A 24,387-nucleotide genomic window follows, 5' to 3' on the forward strand; every position below is an offset into this window, starting at 1 on the left:
CTCTTGGTTTTCTGGGGTCTGGGCATCCTCCAGCCCCTCTACGTTTTCTATAATGGGCATTGTCATACATGATATGTGGCTAAGAAGTCTGTAGATTTAGATAGCTTTCTGATTCCAAAGAATGGGGTCAGATAATGGGACAGGGGAGAGAAATATGAGTGGAGTGTATATGTGTGGCAGGTATGGGGAGAAAGAGAGAGAACAGAGAGTCAGTGAGATAAGATGATGAGTGAGCAGCAAAGTATGAAAGGTAGAGAAAAAAAGGGAAGCGTGGGAGAGGAAAAACACAGAAAGAAAATCAGACATAAAGAATGGACAGAGAAGAGAGAAGGAAAGAAGGAAGACAGGAGAGGAGCTTGAGAGGCAAAGAGACACAGTGAGGACAAAGAAGATAGAGACAGTCGTTACCACTTAATGAGTAATACCGGATTATATAAAATATTCACAAAATGAAATCGGAGCTATAGACAAGTTCAGACGCCACTTCCCTGACCCCTTCTGTCTTCCGACTCAAAAGTGAATGCTATGGAGATTCACACCTTCTGTCGTCATCACATGGAAAGAGTTGATGGATGGTACCAGGAGAGGAAGCTTGTTTCTTTGATGGCATTTCGTTCCATTAAAAGCATTCTACTGATCTGCTTGGATTATTCCTGAGCTTCTGCAAGACTGAGGAACTTTCCAGAAGGCTCTCAGCACCTTCGAGATGATCCAGGTGGCTTCTCCCTCCTCTGAACTATTACTTGTGGTCAGAGTCTCCAAGCATTTCCTGAACCAGGGTCTTCCTTTCTTCCAGGAGACGGCTGGAAACATCCTCCTTGAGGGTAGCGGCCACCCTGTATACATCCCCTCAGAGCCCAGCGCTGGTAGGTAACAGAAACTCACAAAGTCCAAGAGACCACCATTTGACATCTGACCTGCCCAGTGCCAACAAGAATGTTATGGGAATTCTCATCATCTCCCTGAGCCTCTGCTTCTCATCTGTGTGCAGGTACTAATACCTAACTTGCTGAAAGTACCATCAGTGAAGAGCTGTTAGAGGCCATGAGAGAGTGCTCTACCAGGGCTTGCTACAGCATGAAGGATTTCATGGTTTCCCCTTCACTTCCTCCCACCTCCATCTCTCCCTTCCCTCTCATCAACATGGGATGAAACTGATGCTACCTGTTGTCACTAGACCTTGCCTCCTGGGGAGTGATTTCAATCCTGGTGATCGGAAGGTAGAATTCTTTACTGCTCCCCCATAGTTGTTTGCCTTTGGGGAAATTGTGTGGATGTGCTGCTGTCCACACATCCCCTGACCTTTCAATCAAGCTGCCTGGGGAACTTTTTGTTTTCGTACTGGACAAGTTATGTATGGGCTAAATTTATCCCTGCCTTTGCCTGGATTCTAAAAGTATGATATTTCCTTAGCTCCAGAGGAGCAGAGAGGTCAATCCTTTTACTATAAAAATAACTTGAGCTGTCAATTTCCCATTATAATGATGACTTAAATGGCCTCCTTACCTTCTGACTTCCTTATTTAGTCTTTGGATCTGAGTGTCCTCATTTAAAACGGGGATAATAGCATTTACTTTCATGGGGCTGTTTGAAGATCAAGTGAGGGCTTTTCAAACTGTTAAACCTATTCAAATGTTAAATATTATTGTGACAGCCTGTGCACAGTTTATTTTAGTCTGAAAGTTCTGGAAATATAGAAAACATCTCCATCTTTCTGCTGTTGAGTTCCCAGTGCCCCTGCAAAATGCCAGGTAATCAGTTAATGTTTTCTTAACAAATAACTGACCTCAGGTCATCAGAGGTTTTTCATCTTTCATCTTTGCTGCCTCATACTCATTTTTTAAATCGTTTTTTTTCTTTAATTAGAGCCTGTGACTGTCAATATCCCTGACTCTATCCCTTGACCCATAATTCCCAGCCTCTGTCCTAGCTTCTGGGATAGAGTTCCATGGATAATTCAGCAATTGCAGGAAAATTTGGGCCCCCAACAGTGGACAATAGAACTCAAAAGATGCAAATACAAAGATAATGGACCACTGGAGGCTGATCCAACACAGAATACACATTACCCTGTGCTACACTCAGGAATAGGAGGGTTCCTGTCTAGTTGCAGAGAAAGGATAAGAAGTCATATCAAAACAGCACAGTCATCTGAAAATGGAACGTATGTCTACAAAAGTTACAGGCATGACAAGCCAAGGACGGCTGGATGTAGCTTAACCTTCCCAGCATAACTCACTGTTGGTCCCATCTTACTAACAGGAGCTGTATACGCTTGCAATGACACCTCATTCATTTCACCTAATCAGGGTATATGTTATACATATAGAAGGCCAGCACAATCCTGGCTGTCTCTATAGGTGTTCGGTAGAGTTGACTGATTAAATGGTTATATGCAAGAGATTTCATATACCCATTCCCTGTGTCGCTTTTTCTCTCTAGACCTTAATACTCTCTAACTTGCCATCCATTTTTCCTATTTATCTTGTTTATTGCATGTTTCCCCCAAGATTTGTAAGCTCCATGAAAGTAGAAATGTTTATCTTCTTGTTTGTTTCTTTTCTCTGCTGTATACCCAGGTTTGGAACAGTCCCTGGCACATATTAACAAGCACTAATTATTGTTTTTTATGTTTAGTTAAGCGACTAGTTTTCTAAATAAGTGGTGCTTACTCCTTTATATAAAACAGAATTAAACAAAAATATTTAGATACTTTTTAATGTAAATACCTTAGAAAATATTACATGGTTCCCTGCCTTCTCAGAGCTTAAATAATGATAGATAACATGTTTAACACATTTTGCTTAGTAAAAGGTGTTTTATTGAAGTCACTCATTAATCTTCTTAATAACCTTTTTCTATAAATGAGGGAAATAAAGCACAGAAAGGCTAAGAGGTTTGCCCAGAGTTCCCCAGTGATTAAATTACAAACCCAGCATTTGTATCCAGGCAACCTGGTCTCAGAGCCTGAGGGCTTAACCATCACACTATACTATTTCTGAACATGAGTTAGGTTGTTCTCAAAGAGTCAATGCCTCCATTATGAAGGCAAAATCTCCTATCCCAGTGATCTCCCAAGAGATCTTGAGATGAGAGAAGCTTTTTGCCACACCGACCACAGAGTAGTGTAGTTTTCTAATTGACATTTCTTCTCCTTCATTGTCAACGTTTACTAGTTGATGTTGTCAGGACTTTCTTGAGAAGTCCTGTGGCAATGATACATCTGGTCTGCTGTATCCAACAGGAAACCACATCAAGAAGACTTTGTTTTGGTGCCCCAAGAGGATTAACCTACTAAATCCTACTAGCAAGTTTCTGGAGAACTCTATAAATTGTAGCAAATCGATAACCTCTGAAGTGTAACCTCTACTCGGATTGCAGCCATCGAGAAGATGTTCTCTATACCTTCAAGGACAGAGGTATCGTGGTGTCAGGAGGCAAGTGAGTTCTTCAAGCACCGATGTCTATTTTGCTTGTGATTCTCTGTCCTGCAGCTTTGATTGTGTAATGTATGCTGGGTTAATTTTAAGTATCTGTGTGTTGTGTGTGTGTGTGTCTATGTGTGTATGTGTGTGTCTATATGTATGTGTGTGTGTCTTAATGATTTTTCTTCTTCTATTCTCTTTGCATTCCAAAAAGGCAGTGATATGTAAAAGCAAATTGGTGTGACACATGCGTCTTATTTATAAAGCACAAGGCCCTGCCCTCACCTTGGCAAACCAGAAAAGAATTTTTGTCTTGAAGGTGTGTCAGGTCCAAAGAATTCCATAAGTATGAGTTGTTCTGGACTAAGGCAATAATGTAGATATTGAAGCACTCAGTATGGTTTCTTGACATGAATTAAAGATATTAATGTGCATGAGCTTTGTGATGGCTAAAAATGATTTGCCCTTAGATCTGAGTTTGTCATTAGGCATGGTAGATATTAGTAGAGACCTACCTTCTATATAGATTATGTAAGTTTGTTTGAACCAGTTCACTGTCTTGACATTATGAAGTTCATTCTCCAGCCAGTAAGTAAAAAAAAAAAAAAACCAAAACACATAAAATTGAGGTCAAAACTGATTTATGGTCACTTATTTCTTTCCTAAATACAGTTTTTCCCTCTTAAGACATAAATATTAACAAGTATGGGAAGAAATTCAATGATCATTAATATCTTCATTTGATGGAATAAAAGATCCATCGTGTAGATAATAGTTTCACCACTAATTTTGCATTAGGCCTAGTACCAAGAGCTTTATTGAATTAACTCATTTAACCCTCACAATATGAATTTAAAGCATGCATGGAACAAATATGGGCAAGTCTTTAGGAAAACTTCTCCCTTACTCTGTATCAGAGAAGCCAAACTTGGAGAAACCTGTAATTGTTCCCTCTGGCTAGGAATCTATCTCCTGATTTCTACCTTCAAACCTCCCACTCATCAAATACTGCCTCCCCCATGATTTTCCTAAAACATACAATTTAATTTTCCTCATTTATAATACACCCCCAAAGCCATCTTGTTTTGTTCTCCTCTGTCATTGATCCTATTCTGTCAGACAGTGTGGTTCTCTAAGGATGTGTGATGTGCTCTAAGCAAGGACTTTGGAATCACGACATATTGGTTTGACGTTTCTGAGGCTCATTGAGTAAGTGGTACAAAAAGCAGCATTACTTACCTCTGGAGTCTTATGAGACCTAATCAGAAAGCCTAGAGATAATACTTTGTTGACTGGGAACATGGTTTAAAAAAAAAAAAAGTATTACTGAACACATTGAAGCAAGTGCCAAGCTGAATTCATTTTTTGTGTGTTCTAGGAAACCTTAAAAGATACCTGGGAACTAGCCACCTTGTTCAATGTATGTCAAATAAATATTTTTAGGATAGAACCAGATACCTTCTTAATAGATAAACTGCTCTGAAACATCTCAAGAGCTTGTTCCCCAAGACTCAGAGGCAGGATAGGCAGATCCTTAGCAGGTGCTGGGTTCTTTGAAGCAAATGAGGCACCAGACTTTCCTTTGATGGCTGGGAGGACACAAGACAGAGGGAGATGCTTTCATCAGCAAAGGAGAAGCTACTCTTTTTAAAAGGCTTCCTTAATGTGACAAAATCCTTGATCATGAGGCCAGAAGACTAATTGTCAAGCATGTGAGAGGCATGCTCTATATGGGGTAGAAGGGCAACATTTGGCCAAATTTGATTCTCAAATGCAGGCATGTTTGGTGCTTCTGCACCTCTGGAAGGAAGGCAGTGCCTGTGCAGTGATGGAATAATTTCCATGGCAACAGAGTGTCTGGTGTCAGAAGAATAGAAATGAAAGCTCCATGTGCCAACACTATATTTATGTGATGTTTATCACATTGATTCCTACAACGCAAAGAGGGCTTGATCTCTCAGCAAGCATGCTTTTGTCCAAATGATGCCAATGCAGAAATCATGCCATTTCTATCAATATTTCACATCTGAAGGTTGGGTATACTATTTTTGTCTTCTGAAGTTTTGATAGTCTGAACAGAGACTTTAGGCTCCTTTCTACAGGTTTTGTTAGACCTTCAAGGGGTGGCACCAGGAATGGTGAAGGAGGCGGCTAGGGTCTGGGTTTTGGTTTCCCAAGAATGCATCAATGTCACTGAGCAGCCACTTTCTGCACAATGAGGAGAGTGAAAAAATGTACTCAAAGGACTGAATGGACCCTTAACTCCTAAGGGCCCAACCAGACAGATTGTGAATGAGCAGAGAGGCTGGTCTGATCTATTGTAAGTACTCTGCTCCCTCTTGTTACAAGTGTCTTCCTGAAATTGATACCCTCGTCTCCACCCCTAAGAAAAGCCCACGTCTCAGCCTTGAGTCCCAATCTCTAATGCCTTCCAAGACTTTTCTCTCTCTCTCTTTCTCTCTCTCTCTCTCTTTTTTTTTTCTACCATGATCTGTACCCTGAATACCTTAAACCGAATACTTTGCTCTTGGCTTCTTTCCTGACCCCAGGCTTCTTCACAAACCACAGAGCCCTATAGTGTTGCTTCATAGGCCCTTACCCTTTCTAACTCATTCCTGTCTTCCCAAACCATAAGCCTGACACATCATGGGAAACCCAACCACCTCTGCCTTGTTCTTTACCCCAGATACTGGGTGTCAAGCAGTCTTTCCAGAAGGAAGGTACTTTTTATCCTGTTGGTTGGCAAGCTGCCCACAGAGAGAAAGTAGATGAGCACTTTTAAAAGTGAATGAGGTCGGGCGTGGTGGCTCACGCCTGTAATCGCAGCACTATGGGAGGCTGAGGCAGGCGGATCATGAGATCAGGAGTTCGAGACCAGCCTGGCCAGCATGGTGAAACCCCATCTCTACTAAAAATACAAAAAAATTAGCCAGGCATGGTGGCATGTGCCTGTAGTCCCCACTACTCAGGAGGCTGAGGCAGGAGAATTGCTTGAACCTGGCAGGTGGAGTTTGCAGTGAGCCGAGATCACAACACTGCACTCCAGCCTGGGCAACAGAGCGAGACTCTCTCAAAAAAAAGAAAAAAGAAAGTAAATGAGTAGTGATTAAAATGTCCCCAAATTACTGTAGTAATGGTTGTGCATATCTGTGAACAAATAAAACCCTTTCAATTGCACACTTCAAGTGGGTGAATTGAATATATGGGATGGGAATTACATCTCAATAAAGCAATTTTACAATAGATCTTATGTATGACATGGTGACTATAGCTAATAACAATGTATTGTATATTTAAAATTTGCTAAGGGACTGCAAAAAATTGTAAGTATATGAGGTAATGCATGCTGTATCTAGATTGATTTAGCCATTCCACACTGTATATATATTTTAAAACATTATGTATAGACCATAAATATATGTACTTTCAACAAAGCTAAATTAAAAATAAAGCTTTTTTTAAAAAGTGGGTAGACAAATACAGCCATCACATAAAACTCATGCAATAAAAATTTTAAAATAAATGTATTTGGAAAAAATCTGAGTGGATTTAGAGAATAATGCTGTATACATCATAGTATGGTGTATGTGGTTTGGGGGTATGTTGTGGTATATAATATGTGGATGTGGTATGTGAATGTGTTCATGGAAGTTTATAAAAAGTTGGCATGATGGAAAAAGCTTTGGTATTTCTCCTGACAAATCACTTCTGAGCTCCTTCTTGCTGTTTGCTGCTACTGCTTGAATGTTCAATAAACATTTTAGATCACTTTATATCTTAATATGAGCCAGGCACTCTTCAAAGCAGCAAGGACACAGCAGTGAATAAGATGGGCAGAGTCCCCGCTCTCAAGAAGTTCATATTCTACATCGAGAGGCAGACAGAAGCCAAATCAACGAATGAATAAACAGTGATTTGGATGGCGATAAATGCTAAGAAGAAAATTAAGCAGAGTGATGGGATTGCAAGAGGTTGATGGTCAAAGATAGCCTTTCTGAAGGAGCTAACCATAGTAAAGGGAAGAAATTGCCTTGCAGTCAGGGACTGCAGGAAAGTCCTAAAGGAGGGAATGAGATACAAGAATTTGGGGAGCAGAAAGAAAACCAGTGTGACTTCCCAGAGGGAGAGGCAGAGAGTGGATACAGATAATATTGGCTTTAGAGTCTGGGATGAGATGCTTGGATTTTGTTCCAAGTGTTATGGGAAACCACTGGGGAGCTTTGAGCTGGCATGGAGCGATTATGTTTTCAAAAGTTTATTCACTCTTGCTGCTGCATGCAAATGGTCTACAGAGTTGCACACATGAGAATAATAGGGTCTGCTAGGAGATGGCAACCATCATTCACAAGAGAGTTTTTGGGAGCCTGGACCAGGATGGCTGTGATGGAAATGAGGCAAGTGAAAATAGATACTAATAATTGGAATAAAAGGGTGAAGGAATGCTTTGAGAGGACATGCAAGCAAGAAATATAGATTGGATTTCTTCCTGAAATTAGGAGTCCATTGATCTTAACCAGACTGGAGTTTTTTTGAGACGAGAAAGATGACTGGCTAACCACATTAGACTCCATTCTCACCAGATTTTTTAGACAGTGGTTCAAGTTGGGTTTCTTTCATGGAAAGCCCATTGTTTTGTTCCTGTAAAGGGGGTTAATAGACTGTAACACCAGTTTAATTATAACTGTTTCCTTGACTGCTTTCTTCAGTTTAATATTTACTAAGTTTAGCATTTAGCATGTATCTCAATATAGATGGAGGTCATTTAAAAATTCCCTGAATGCAAACTTAAGATTTTAAACTTTGCCCATCACAGCCTTTTATAGCATATCTTGTGAAAAAAGCTGAGTCTCCAAGCCTTCTGGAGTCTCTGATTATTGCTTCTTTTTAATTTTGGTGAACTTGATAGTATTAAAAACAACAACATAATTTCAACTACTGTTTATTGAACACCAACTAAGCACTGGGTTTCTTATATTAAATTAGGTTTAATCCTCATTACAATTCAGCACATAAGTGTTATCACTCTTATCTAGCAAATGGGGATTAAGTGGCCCAGGGAGAGCAAGTAATGCACCCAAGATCACACAGCTGTTGCAGTACTTTCCCAGGGCTGCTGTACCAAATTACCACAACCTGAGTGGCTTAAAGCAATAGAAATCTATTGTCTCATAGTTCTGGAGTTCAGAAGTCTAAATCAAGGCATTATCAGGGCCATGCTTCCTTGGAAGGTTCACATGGGGAGACTCAACCTCTGCTATTCTAGCTTCTGGAGGCCCTAGGCATTCGTTAACTTATGGTTGGTTCACTCCAGTCTCTGCTCCTGTCTTGACATGGCCTTCTCTCTATGTCTCTTGTCTAGGTGTCTCTTATAAATATACTTGTCACTGAATTTAGGACCCACCTAGATAATCCAGAATGATCTCGTCCTAAGATCCTTTACTTAATTACATTTGCAAATACCCCTTTTCCAGATAAGGTCACATTCACAATTTCCAGAGTTAGGACATGGATATATCTTTCTGGCAGGCCACATTCATAACACCTCCTTACTTGTAAGTGGCAAAGCTTTTTCCTTGCACTGAAGAGCTGTGTTCACACTGAACTTGAAACATAAGAAGAGTAGATGTGCCCAGCCTTTCTTCTTTCATCCTGGTAGTCTCATTCATTCTGACAGCCTATTTTCAGTGACTATGGCCAAAGAGCCAAAAAGTTTTTCATCTAAAATAAACTTAGCAGTATAATACAGTAAAAGTTATAATTATAGGTTCACAAGGGAGGAAGCCTTCCAAATGGTGACAGATATTTAAAGAACACTCTCGTGTTAAGAAAGGCTGGTCTTGCTAACTCTAATTACAAAGGAGGGGAAATAATTTCAAAATACGTCTTAAGAGTTTTAGGTGCAATAAAAAGCCAGCGTTAACCAAACATTAACTGACATCTCCATGGATTGATGACACAACTTTTTTCTTTCCTTCTTTGTTTTTTTCTAATGTTAAATTAAAAGCTAGTTGTACCATTAAAAAATTAGGTCAAATTTTTAATCCTCAACAGCTTTCCAACCTCTGCCTCCATTTGCATTAAGTCACAAGTCTAAAGAAAACCGACAGCAACTGGGTCTGTGCATCACAGAGTGAAGCAGAGAGCAAGTCAATCACTCTCTAAAGCAGCAGGGCATCTGAGCAAACCAAACACTCTTAGTTGAGGGGAATTCTAGGCAAGTAGTTGCATAAAGCTAGCTGGATGGATCTGTCTCTAGTTTGAGTGGTCATCTTCAAGACAATTGATTAGTTGGCCATTTGTTGCTTGCTCTGCAGGGTTCCTCTCTGTCTCTCAGCGACGTGAGTGTGTCCATCCTGGGTGATGAATGGGGCTAGAATCTCCAGGTAATAAAGAGTCATTCTCCTCTCCTCCACTGCCAGAATGTTGGCGTCTCTAACATGGCTCTCATGTAATGTTTAAAAGAGAAAGGAAAGAATAAATCTGAGCATAGCTAAGACTAAGCTAAACTTTTGACTTGAGTGGTCACCATGCTTAATGGCCTAAACTGGTTTCTGGTGAATTATTGATAGACAGATAAGTAGATAAGTAGATAGATAGATACATAGATAGACAGAGATATATTTATCATAATATATATTTAATATATCAAAATTAGGGTATATTTATAATTATATATTTATATACGCAGTTAGAAAATTTATTAAAAAATCATAAAATTATAAAACATGTTAAAGGATATTGGAAAATGTAAAAAGCCAGAAAGAAATGCAGTTCATTAACCATACTATTTGTTGGATTTGATAGCCTGCTTTTTAAAATGTAACACTATATTATAAGCATTTATAATGTTGTTGTATAATCCTGAGGCATGTCATTTAAATTGCTATTGACAATTCTGTAGAGGAGTTATGCCACAATTTTACCTATCTGAGCATAACTGTTGGATATTTGGGGTATTTTTTCTTCCCTACTCATTTAAGGAGGGCATGAACATATTTGAATCTAAAATCTTTCAAAAATCTCTGTCTCTCTGTCTCTCTCATGTATCTATTATCTATCTATTTCCCCAGGGTAGATTTCCAGGTGTGGTCAAAGGGTACAAATCAACTTCATAGGACCAGCTGGGTAGAGCTGGAGTCTCCTTTCCTTTCTTCTTTCTTTCTTTCTTTCTTTCTTTCTTGCTTGCTTGCTTGCTTTCTTGCTTTCTTTCTTCTTCTCTTCCTCCTTTCTTCTGTCCCTCTCTCTTTCCTGTTTTCCTTCTTTTTTCCAACTTTAAAAGTTACTGAGACAATAATCTCTCTCCAGTAATCCTGGACTTTGGCTGTTGGGAACATGCTAAGGTATGATTGATCATAAAAATCAAGGAAAGGACTTATTTTTCTCAATCAACCCCCAAGAATGTATATATATCCCAGGGACTCAAAGAGTTCTAGAGCTGGATCTGGTTCATCACCATCTTTTCTTTTTCAGATGTGGAAACTGAAGACAGAAAGATGAAGAAAAGTTCCCCAGAATACAACTGTGCCTAGATTCATAAACCCAGTTTCCATCCTCATTGAGGGCTGCCTCTGTTCCAGGCACAGTTACTCTGCTCTGCAGTATGTGCAGAGCACATAATAACATTTATCCTCTGAAGAGCCCCCCTATATAGGACTTTTTTTGTTATGCCCACTTTACAGATAAGGAAATGAAGTACAGGATGGTCAAATTGAGTCTCTTGACTGAAATGCCAGGTCTTTTTCCACCACACCACGCTATATGTCTGTCCTGGGACCTGAATGGAAAGCAGACAGGAGAGGAGAACAGTCAAACATTCCTACAGCAGGACTGGGAAGGTAAAGGTTCTGCCCTCTCAGGAGAAGCAAACAGACCTTCCTAGCAAGTTTGTGCAGCTTTTTATGAAAACAGAAAACTCTCCAAGTGAGAATGGTAACATTTCATTTGATTTTTCCTTTAAAGAAACAACCATCCAGGAAATTGAGAACCATCTCCCACTTCTCGGTTCTCCCCACAAGCACGGATCATTGCAGAACAGGAAGGCCTTCCTTTGTGTTTTCTGTGTTGCTTCTGCCACTTTACTTCTCCCAGAGACCCCCTTTTCTCTTTAGCTGCCCAAGTCCCACATGCTTTTTAGGATGTACCAATTTGTGTTCTTGTCTTCAGGTCTTGCCTGCTCTTATCGTTCCCAGCCACTCGGATTCATTTGTTCAGCCAATGATGGCAGGGTAGCTACAGTGTGCCAGCCATTGCATTTGGCCCTGGGGCTCAGCAGGAAACAAGACAGGCAGGGTCTCTGCCAGGGAGACTATGTGTCCTTCTGGGTGCCTGTGACTGGTGGATGGGTGCAGCCTGCACCTGTGCTAATGAGGCACCATTTCTAATCCAGGCTGTGCTTGTTGAAGCAGCAGGATGTGAGAGGAGTGTAGAATGTGTTCCCTGGGGGATATGATTTTGAAGTGTTGGGGCTCAGAGCATGATACCTCCTGGCACCTTGGCAACTGAGAAAGACTCATGAGTAAGAAGGTCACTCTGACCTTCCCCAGCCTTTCTATGTGAAGCATGGTCATAAAGGAATTCTCTGATCTACCTTGTCTGAAAGTAGATCATAAGACCCTCGTTCCAAAGGGTTCTGCCCCATATCTGGGGGGAAGGAATGCTGCTCAAGAGAGACCAAGAAAAATTTAAACAGAAAGGCCTTGTTGAGTTTCTCTTCATTTATTATCATTAGATCATAATATTTTTGTTCAATCATACTTCTACATGGCTGTCTATTCTTCATGGAACCTAAGCATAAAAACGCATTTTCCCTGAGTCTTTGGGTCTCCATTTTGAAGGCTCCTGTGTCAAGTGAAACTTTGATAAGTGAATTTTCTATGCTTATTAAAAATTAATCTGTCTTTTGTTATAAGGGTCTCAGGTATGACTCTTGTGATGGCCCAGGGAAAGGTATTATTTTTTCTCCTCTGCAGAAGGAATAGGACATTAAACTAGAATGAAATATTTTGGAACAATTCTAAAGTCAAGCCAGGGCCAGAGACGTAGCAATTGAGGCGAGATTATCATATGCAGGAATTTGCTTTCATTTTCTCATTTAACCCTCACAATAACCCTTATGGACATATTGCAGATAAGAATGACAGCAGAGCTGGTTTTTACATGAGCTCTATCTGGTTCTAAAAACCAGGATTTTTCAGCTACAGAATTCTGCATTATTCATTCATTTGTGTATTCTAAAATCTTTGTTTTTTTGGACTAACATTTTAACGTGTCAGAGACTATACTAAGAGCTGAAGATTCAAGTTTTAATAATAGTTTCTGGAACTCACATTCTAAAAGGGAAGACAGACAATAAATACATAAATTAAAAAATGTGCAATTTCACAGAGAAATAATACTTCAGAGAAAAATGAAGTTGGGGATAGAGAACAAGGGGACAGGGACTAAGAACTCCAATACAAAGGACACCATGGGGGAAGAAGCATCTGGAAGGGATGCTGATAAAGTGACATGAGCAAGGTATTCTCAGATCTCAAGATCCATGGCCAGTAAAATTAAGAAAACAACTTATGGACAGACATAAAGTTGAAGACCTTTAAATTTGGCAATTAAAAATACATAAATACATTTAAAAAATTCCCAAACCATTACTTTATCACTATGAATTTATGAAGATCTTAACATTTAAAAAAGTGAATATATTTAACTTTATAAAACTAATTTCACTCTTTTTTTCCCATTTTGTTGCAGATTGTTGAGTACTTGACCATGGACTGACATTTGAAAACCATTACTTTTGCTCACAAATGTTCTGTGTTTTGAGGAAGGAGAAGAATTGCACCCTGGTAGTTTAGCAATAGTAGTAATAGTATTTATTGAATTCTTTGAATGCTTTAGATGCTATGCAACAAGCTCTTTGAATTATTGAATTGAACTCTCACAGCAACCCTATAAACTAGGTATATAAGGGATGATACTAGCCCTTTCCACTGGTGAAAAACTGAGACTTTCAAAGGTTTAGTTTGCCCAAACAAAGTTAGTACATGAATGATATGGTTTGGATCTGTGTCCTCACTCAAATCTCACCTTTAATTGTAATAATTCCCACGTGTCATGGGAGGGACCTGGTGGGAGGTAATTAAATCATGGGGGTGGGTCTTTCTCATCATTCTCATGATAGTGAATAAGGCTCATGAGATCTAATGGTTTTATAAAGGGGAGTTCCCCTGCACAAGCTCTCTTGCCTGCTGCCAGGTAATATGCCCCTTTGCTCTTCATTCATCTTCCACCGTGATTTTGAGGCCTCCCCAGCAATGTGGAACTGTGAGTCAATTAAACCTCTTTCCTTTAAAAATACCAGTCTTGGGTATGTCTTTATTAGCAGAATGAGAATAGACTAATTTAGTAAATAACAAGACTCTAGTCTAGAGTCAACCTCTTAAATATGAGGATCTATAAGAGGATGAGAACCTATCCTCTTAAATATGGGAGGGATTTGAACAAGAGCTTGGCTGAGTATGGGGAGGAGATAGAAATACATCTTTTGGCATTTTATTGGCCCTGTAGCCTTTGGTAGCTTCAGGACAGGTCGTATGTTCCTCTTGCATCCTGCTGTAGTGGACATCTCTTTTTTAGCCTTTTCAATGTCTATTCCCCCTATTTCTAGCAATGAACCCTTGTTTTACTTTGGGGACTACCTCATTCCATTGACTAGAGTTTTGGTGGGACTGCCACTCATGGTGTCCCACTCTCTCCTTGCCAAGGGGTGGGCAGGTGACTTGAATGAGGCCAGTCTTTTGCCATTGAATACATCTCTTTAGTGGAGTAACAAAAACCCTGAAAACAGATGAAACTGATGTGTCCCCTTTCCAAATGCCCTCTGAAGAAGAGACTGTCCTTCAATTCCAGGAGCTGCTTTGATCCTTGTTCCATTTTAATTGTGTTGGTAGGTTTGTTTTCTTACATTCATCTTCAATCCTAATACATTTCCTTTTTGTATAGGTCAGCCAGAGTCTTTCTCTGTTGCATGCAACTGGGTGGCCAAGCCTGGAGAATTAGAAACCCTAATCAGAGACTCCTAAATCAGAGAGATCTCTATTCTTATTCAAACTCCACTATTTTCTAAGTAGTTGGCATTGGAAAAGTTACTTAATCTTTCTAAATATGTTCTCTTACCTATGAAATAAAAATAACAGGGTCATTGTTAAAATGAGCAGACATATATAACATGCTAAACAGAATGCCTGGACTTAATCACACAATTTACTTAGCCTTTTCTTATCAATTCCTTAATAAATATTAGCTTCTGTGACTTGCATTGGTAAATTATAGAGAGCCATGTTTTCCCTCAATTCAAACTAGAACCAGATAGTTCATACAGTACCAAACATAGATAAATATTAGGGGCTGGGCGCGGTGGCTCACGCTTGTAATCCCAGCACTTTGGGAGGCCAAGGCGGGCGGATCACGAGGTCAGGAGATCGAGACCACGGTGAAACCCCGTCTCTACTAAAAATACAAAAAATTAGCCAGGCGCGGTGGCGGGCGCCTGTAGTCCCAGCTACTCGGAGAGGCTGAGGCAGGAGAATGGCGTGAACCCGGGAGGCGGAGCTTGCAGTGAGCCGAGATTGCGCCACTGCACTCTAGCCTGGGCGACAGAGCGAGACTCCGTCTCAAAAAAAAAAAAAAATATATATATATATATATATATATATATTAGGAAAAAATCACACAATTGAAATTTTACAATATCAGAGCCAAGGATAAACTGAAAACACATCAAAGCAGAAGACTATAGAGGATTTATTGAACTAGAGATTCTACAGATTTCAGAGCATTAAGAACTCACAAAATCTTACAATCCATTATCTTAATTTCAAGTATTTAAATACTTATAATTCCCTGTTTACAGTTGAGATAACTGATGGCCTTTCACTTGACCAGTGTTATATTGAGTATCTATTGTGTGTGTCGCATTGTGCTAGGTTCTTGGGATAACAAGGTAAAAGATACAGCCAGTAATGGAATGCATCCAGAAACACAAGAATATGTGGACTCTACAAGTGTATCTGAATAATGAAATAAATACTGGAAGGGCGATCAGGACATCTGGTCTGTAGTCTTGGATCTAGGGATCCGTGCTACTTGTTAGAACACTAGCCAAAGAAGCAAGCAAAATCCTCAGTTTTTCAGTTGGTTATCACAAAGTTTATTTCTTGCTCACAAAGAAAGTTCTATATAGTCATTCTTGGTTAAGTGTGGACATTTTTCCACCTGATAATTCAGGGACACAAGATTTTTCCATCTTGTGGCATCGCCATCTTGAAGAACTTCCGGATTCTCTGTATTCAGTCAGAAAGTTGGGGAAGGGAGATTGGAGGGAGCACAGTTACTTTTTAACCCAACATTGTTCAGGCAACTGAGATGCCTGGGGTGGATGCCTGTGGTTGTCCTAGAAGTCCATTGATAAGAGTGATCACATGTCCTCACCTGGATGTAGGGAGATTGGGAAATGGACAGCCACTTCTCAGCAGCAACTCTATAGGACAAAGTAAAATAGAAACCCTTGGTGAAGATCCAGCTATCTCTGCCCCTCTGGTGGCAGAGCTTTTCTCCCTGGGCTTCCAGTCCCTAATATTAAAATGATTACTTCGAACTCAAGATGACACATTCCATGATTCTAAAACTCTCTGAAAATTAAGAGATGATAGGTTTTTATTTGCTCTACCAAATTTAAGGTTCCATTTGTCTATCAACTTACACACACACACACACCCACCCACACACACACAGTATTAATAATCATATTACAGGCTAAGCAGCCCAAACCCAAAGCTATGAAATCTGAAGCACTCCAAAATCTGAAACTTTTTGAGTGTTGACATGACTCTCAAAGGAAATGCTCACTGGAGCGTTTCAAATTTAGGATTTTTGGGTTAGGGATGCTGAACTAATATAAGTATAGTGCAAATATTCCAAAACTCAACAACAACAACAACAACAAAAAAACACCTCAAATCCAAAACACTTATAGTCCTAAGCATTTCGGATAAGGGATACTCAACTTCTGTATTACTTTGATACTCATTTGTAGCTTTTATCTAGAAAATACTCTATATATCTTAATGTAATACCACACGTATCATACCTTGACAGATAAATATTTATATATTTGTGTATGTTGGGGTATGTGTAAAGTTTGTCATATCTCAGGAAATGTTTTTCTGGCTTTATTCATTTTGAGGACAAAAGATTCTGATATTTTGTCTATTGTTAAAACTGTAAGCTTTAATTCAGAGGTTAATTTTCTTCTCTTTATTCCACTTTCTCTCTTTTTTATCTTTTTTTCTCCTTCTGTTTCTCCTCCTTTTCATCTTCTTACCCATTTTCATTTTATTGAAAAGTTGAAGAGAGACCTAAATCAACTGACTTGGTAAAGAACAGTTCACTTAACGTAAATCAGGGGAAAGTGTGAATTTTATGTTTGAAAGTCTTTGGATACGCAAATTGGACCAGGCTCCATATAATGTAAAATAGCAAGCAAGAAAATTAAAGGGAAATTAAATCTTACTTACAAAGTTTTACTTTTAATATTTCCCTACATTCATCCTTTAATGAACTGGTACAGAACATTTTGATTTTTGCAGGTTTTTTTTTTTTTACTACATGGACTTGACCTCCGTATCTAGCCAACATTTTGCAACCACAGTTTTTATAAACATTATGTTTGTCTCACGCATTAATCCAAATTAGACCGGAACATAACACTGTAAGGATGATTAGTCATCTACTCTTATGGTAGCTGTCTCACTCAATCATTGACTCACAGGTTGGAGATAGTGTTGAGAAAATTACCTCTGAGTCCCTGTAGCTCTGTCTCTATCTCTATTTTTACTTGTTTCTTTAACTATATTTAGTATTGGTTTTTATTTTGGGGGACTAGATTGTTTAAAATAATAATGTGCGATGAGTTGGTAAAAATCTGGAAACAGGCCAGGTGTGGTGGCTCACGCCTGTAATCTCAGCACTTTGGGAGGCCCAGGCGGGCAGACCACAATGTCAGGAGTTCGAGACCAGCCTGGGCAACATGGTGAAACCCTGTCTTTACTAAAAATACAAAAATTAGCTGGGCACAGTAGCAGGTGCCTGTAATCCCAGCTACTCGGGAGGCTGAGGCAAGAGAATTGCTTGAACCCGGGAGGCAGAGGTTGCAGTGAGCTGAGATCGTGCCACTACACTCTAGCCTGGGTGACAGAGCAAGACTCCATCTCAGAAAAAAATAGAAATAAAAATAAAAATCTGGAAACGATTTCCGTTTTCCTCCCATGGCCACGACTACAAGATATGAGATTCTAGGCACTAGGCATTTAAGCAATAATATGTTAGTCCTCTCTCCAGTAGCAGAGACAGATACGCAGAAGCGGTGTACTGAGAAGTTAAGTAACCCGTCTAAGATCACACTGCTTAAAAGTTAACAACACTGGGATTTCAGAGTTGATGCTATTAACCACTACTCTGTATTGACATTTTTGTTGAGACAGAAATGATAAGAAGGTGACCATTGATAGGCAGAGAGACAGCAAATGCAAGTCCCTAAAGTCAGATTCCTCTGTTAGAATCACAGAACATAAACATTTCCTCTTGGGAGGGCTTCAGAGTTCATTCATTACTCTTGTTTAATAGATGAAGTGACTGAAGATTTGCAAGGGGCAGGTCACCTAGCTAGACAATGGATTCAGGTGCATGCCCCATTGCTTCAGAGTCAACTGATGACACTGGAGGTAGGAGGTTCTCCTAAACTCCAGGTTTTATTTGCTAGCTCTTTGCCTTTTTCTTAATAAGCCTTGGCAGTGTGTGTTTTTGTCTCAATCTATTTATATCCCTGCTCAGATCTCATTTTCTTCCCTGGTAAGGAAAAACTTGTTCACTCTGCCTTTATTGACTATCTGCAGGTCTCTCATCCCATACTGGGGCAAGAGATAGGGTTCTAGTATGGAGATAATAGAGCCTGTTCTGTTGCTTGCTAGATATTTGATCATGGCAGAATCATTTAACTTTTTCTTTTGTTTCTCCCACCTGTAAAATGGGGCTAAACGTAGTGCAGATCTCATAGGGTTATAAGAATAGTAAAATGAGGTCAACATGGAAAGGGCTTAGAGCAGTGACTGGTGTATGTAAGAATAAGGTAGTGGAATATTCCTATTTGAGGAGATTATAATCTAAAAAAGGAGATGGGCATTAAAGAGGTTTACAAAATTATGACAAGTGCTGTGTTAAGGGAGACCCAGGTGTGTGGGCACTTGCACAGGACAAATACTTTGCCCAGCCTGGAGGACGTGGGGACTCCAGGAGTCTAGGTGGATATCTCATCTGGATGGGGTCCAGGGGAGAAGTGAGCAGCTCCTTATGCTCCTTTAGAACAGAGTAATCCATGGCCGGGCATGGTGGCTCACGCCGGCAATCCCAGCACTTTGGGAGGCCGAGGCAGGCAGATCATGAGGTCAAGAGATTGAGACCATCCTGGCCAACATGGTGAAACCCCGTCTCTACTAAAAATACAAAAACTAGCTGGGCGTGGTGGCACGTGCCTATAGTCCCAGATACTCAAGAGGCTGAGGCAAAAGAATCACTTGAACATGGGAGGCAGAAGTTGCAGTGAACCGAGATTGCACCACTACACTCCAACCTGGCGACAGAGAGAACAGGGTAAGCTGTGTGGTGAAGGACAGGAGTTGGTTGAGCTAGGAGAGATACATGGAGGTCAAATCACGTAAAGCTCTGTGTGTCAGGCTGAGGAGTTCAGACTTTGTCTTCAAGTCAAGGCAGTCCAATTCTTAGACAAATCTTTCAACCCAACTGTTTTGTGATGGGGAGCCCAGAAAAGAGAATCAAGATTCACTGAGCGCCAGCTCTGCCCTATATGCTTTATCTCAGTTCCCTCACTTATTCCTCACCACAGACTACAGAGGAGGTATTATTACAGATAAATAAACTGAGGCTTAGAAAAATAAGCTACCAAGACGTTGCATAATTAGAGGCAGAGCTGTGATTTATGTCTTACTCTGTCAGACTATGGATGTTTCTTCTACCATGTGTAACACATCAAATCCTAAAGAAAGAAAATAAAAGCTAAATGAACAAAACTGAAAGCACCCAAAATCTTGCATGTGATATGGGGGGATTATGTTCCAAGGAATCCAAAAGTGTTCCTAAAAGTTTAAATTATGCAAAAATGATTATTTAAAACATTAAAAATTGGCTTGAACTTTACATGCAATTAGAATTCATTTTCTTGTGTAATTTCTTGCCCAAAGAACCTATTTTTTTTCTACTTATTTAAAGTGACATCAGAAAACAGAAGAAATTTACTTTAAAATGCAGGAAGATGACTGACTGGTAGTGATTTTGCAAGAGACTGAGTAGATAATTTAGCATGAGACTGTGAGGGTGACTTTGATAGGATTTTACAAGATTCCTTGAAATATCTGCCAGGCGAGCCTTGAACACAAGACCGTTTCTTCTCTCAACAAGGGAGCACAAAGTAAGCCCATTCCTGAGAACTGCTCTCTGGTTCTGTAAACTTCTCTGCCTTAGTAAAAATCTGGAGGGGTTTTTGGTGTCAACTTTTATAATTTCCCTACTTTTAAAGACTTCTTCAGACTCTTCAATAAATCTCATCTTTTAATATGGTCCCTTATGATCTGTTTCATGAATTTCCTATGTGTGACTTAATTTGGTATTTGTTCTTTACTTTCCAGATGGCCAGCTTCAGTCCGTGGAACCTTCCAATACTACCAACAATTCCTCACTTTCAGCACACAAGTGGTATTTATCTTTGTCTCAATTGGCTTACTGTCAGTGTCAGTGCTTTCATTTATTACCATTTCCCACTCATCTTTATAAAACACTGGGACAAATTGCAATAAAACATTGCAATAATTACACAAACTTGACTGCAAAATATGGTGTTGATGCAGTGTGTCTGAGCTCTGATTGTGAAATTGGTTTAAGGGTGTCAATGTGAAAAGCAATTGTGTGGAAATCAAGGACTGCTTTAATACATTTATTTCACAAACACATTGTCTTAGAGTACCTTCCCCAGAAGTAGATTCTGACACAAAGATTTGTGTGAAAGTGGTGTTTATTAAGAAGCGTTCCTGGAAAAACCTCCAGAGAACTGGAGAAGTAGGACAGGGCAAGGAAGAAAGGCAATCAAGGGTACAATGCACTTATTACAAACACCATAAAGAAAACCAGCAAGGAAGGTCCTGCAGGTGAGCACTGCAGACAGGGAGATCACACGTTAGTGTTTTTCTGATCAGGGAACAAGGGAGCTAGAGTGTTTACAGTTATCACCCCATTCCTTGGCAAATGGCTAAGGCTATGCAAGTTCCCAGCCTTTAGCTCTCTATGTTTTCATGCAGGCAATCCAAGCTGGATTTCAGCAGCCTGGGGCAGCCCTCAGAAAAGAGAAGCAAGTGCTGGCTGATGGACATGAGAGCACTGTCAGTGAAAGTATGCGGGAAAATGATAAAAGCTTCCAAAGAAATATGGATGAGACCCTCTTCCTAGCACTCTCTTAAGGTGAAGTAGAAAACAGAATAAACATTGCCTCCAACCACTCTCATGGAGCTGACATCTGGGTAGGGGGAAAATAGGCAATAACAAACAAACAAACAAATAAATTAATTGCCCTTTTTGATATGCACAATGAAAAAATAAGAAAAGGCTGATATGGAGAATAAGAAATCTGGGGTATATGGATGCTCAGTAAAGAATTCTCTCTGCATGTGAGTTTTAAGCTAGTGGCCTAAATGATAAAAGGGAGTTAAACCATTTGACAGGTGGAAAGAGGAACGTATTTTATGCATAAGGAATAACATATGCAAAGTCTCAGGGTGGAAAAGTCAATGGCATGTTCCAAGGCTTAAGAGAAGATCAGAAAGGCTGGAGCCTAAAGTCGGGAGGGTGAAAGGGTATTTCAGTTATGTATTGCTGCCTAATAAACCACTGAAAACTTGGCAGCTTAAAACACAGTTCTCTGAGCTGCAGTCATTCTGCTGTCTTGACTAGGGTTGGATGGTCTAAGATGGCCTTGCCCAGGCAGCTGCTACTGGTTCTTGGTGGAGCCATGTCTCCAGTAGGTTAGCTTGGCCTTCTTCACATGGAGGCACTATTCAGGGAGGCAAGGTCAGAGGCTAAAAGTCTCCTTCAGCACAGGCTCCTTGTTGCAGAAGGCACAGTGTCACTTCCACCAAATTCTATCAGTAGTCACAAGAGCCCACTAGATTCAAGGGATGAAGAAAGTTACTTAATCTCTGGATGGGTGGTATTGCAAAGTATGTGTCCATTTTTTTTTTTATCTACTACAGACAGAGACTGTGATTTGAGATGTGCCAACGGTCAGATTAAGCAGGTCATTGTGGAACATGGTAAGGTGTTTGCATTGTTGAGATGTGAGAGTATCCAATAAGCAGTATCCATCATCATCAAGATATAAATCAACATAGAAATAAGATAAAGTGTAAGATGCATGCAAATCAAAATCCTTCCTTTATCTCATAGGATTTAAATTAAGTCTGTGAAAGACAAGTGGAGTGTCTAACAAGGACCTATAGTATTAAACGGAATTACTCACTGAGGCACTGAGCAGTCCTTTGATGACTAGACACATGATCTTTGAGCAAATTGCTTCACTTCCTTGTGTTACTGAGAATAAAAAGAAATAATGCTTGCTAAGTTTTTAGTCCAGTGCATGGCAGGAGATGGCTGTTCTATGAAATTTGCAATTGTTTTTAAGAAGCATAAGCAGCTCTGGGTGTTTGATTTGCATAAAGTCCATGGAGGGTGGTATACCCACTGTTTTCTTCTTCCCTATCCTCTTTATGAAAAGACCCTATTTCTTGTTCTATCACAATCTTTCCCTTCCTTTTTTTTTTTTTTCCAACCTTTCTGACATTTACATGTACAAATGTCTTCAGCTTAAGAAGGAAGGGAGCTGAGGTAGACAAGAACTTTGCAGAACTAAACAAGCAGACCCTCAGGGTTTATTATTATAATGAAATTGCTGGTGAATTAAAATAACAATAACCAATAAATTCTTTCAAAAATGTTATTATGAAGACAAAAGCTGTGAGAAGTAGTACTTTATATCAGCTTGTGTGATTGTTTCTAAGGTGATAGGAGAGATGTGTGCCTATATGCAATGCAATATTTTCTCAGGACAACACTATTAAAACACACATATGTATATGACTGTAGGCACTCACACAACCAAACAATTAATTTGTTTCTGCCTTTCATACTTTGTATAGAATTGCAGGCAATCCACAAATTCCATAATTTATTGGATGTCACTGCTCATACAGAAAGGATGCCATTATATTTGACATATTTATGGAACAGTTAATACTAAGTATTAAAAACATTATTGAGGGTTTAAATCAAGGCAAGTGACTTCCACCCAGTATACAGAGATTTGCAACTTGCTGGCCCCCTTTTCAGAGTGAGCTCACCAGCTATGGAAAAATTATTACATGGTTGAATATAAAGGAAGCAGAAGAGCAGAAATGGCATCCAGCACTTAAGAGCAATGACCTGCGAAACAGCTAAAGGGGATAGCAAAATGCAGTTTCTCAATTAAAAAAGAGAATGAGAAAGAAAGTACACACACACAGAGGTAGATGGCACCCCTAGGCACTGAGAGACTATAAACTGATCTAGAGACTGTAAGGACTCTTGGGAGTTAGTTTTCCTTGGACACGCGCTGCACTTATGTCTCTTGCTTAATTTCCTCTAAATATTTCATACAAGAAGAACAGCTTATTTTAGAAAATTCCTTTACAGTGCACAGGATAATTTTACATTATCATATTTGATTTTCACAGTCTCATGCACTTGACCTTATTTCCAGCTCCAGCTTACACATGAAGAAACTGAGGTCTGAATGGCTAAGTGACTAACAGTCCCTGACATGTGACAGGTACTAGGCAAAGCTGGCATCAGTCTCAGAGCATCCAACTCAAGACTCTGTGCTTTTTACTATGTTAGGGTGCTTCTGACATCATTTCTCCTCTCCAACCATACAATACAGTTTCCATGGCTAGTGAAGAAAATATTTCTTATATTTCGGTGGTAATCCTTGGAGAATCTTGCACCTTCTGGACTCATGGGAGAAACTTAATATATGTTGATGAAGGGAAAGTCTTATTGCCCTGGGAGTGAAAGGACAATCATTTCTTGCTTTCCTACCTTCAGCTCCACAATTTTTTGTTAGAAGTATTCCCAGCTAGTGTGTAACAGAGCTCTTGTAATGCTTTATTCATTGCATGTGTTCTTATTCAGTCATGAAACCTCATTGGGTTCCAGAGTTTCTCATTGTTAACTTGGGGCTACTCTGTTGGCCTCAGACTGCTGCTGTAAGGATGAAATCTGATGAGAATCTAGCTTCTTAGCAAAGTGCCTGGAATTTAGTGGGCACTAGTTAAATGATAGCTACTTTTATTGTTGTTGCTTGCTCCTAAGTTTCAACTTCTATAGAAATCATCTTGTTCAGGAATTTTACCAAATAATGAGTCCAACAGCTTTTTCCTAGTCTTTCTCTCTTTGGTCTATGTCTACTTTAATCTGTGCTGTTCATGCCCACGTGATCATGTTGACTCATGATGGTATCAGCTGAGTTTCACTCTTTCCTCATCTCTCATTCCCGGTTTCTCTCCCACATTTCTGCATTGGTCAGACAACACTTACTGTTAATTTAATGACCTAATTTATCCTTCTAATGATGACATTCTTAAGACTGAAAGAAAAATCCAGGTCAAGTTGCAACCACCCAACACAAACCAGATGATCAAGTGCTCACCCTACTCATAGACTTTTGCCAGACGTGGAACTCACAGATGTGCTCGTTTAGGTTTCCCTATTGATTCCTTGAGAGAAGTCTGTGCCTTGTCAACCCCAAAGACTC

Source organism: Hylobates moloch, unplaced genomic scaffold, assembly GCF_009828535.3.
Source record: "Hylobates moloch isolate HMO894 unplaced genomic scaffold, HMol_V3 SCAFFOLD_9, whole genome shotgun sequence".
In the NCBI taxonomy this organism is placed as follows: Eukaryota; Metazoa; Chordata; class Mammalia; order Primates; family Hylobatidae; genus Hylobates; species Hylobates moloch.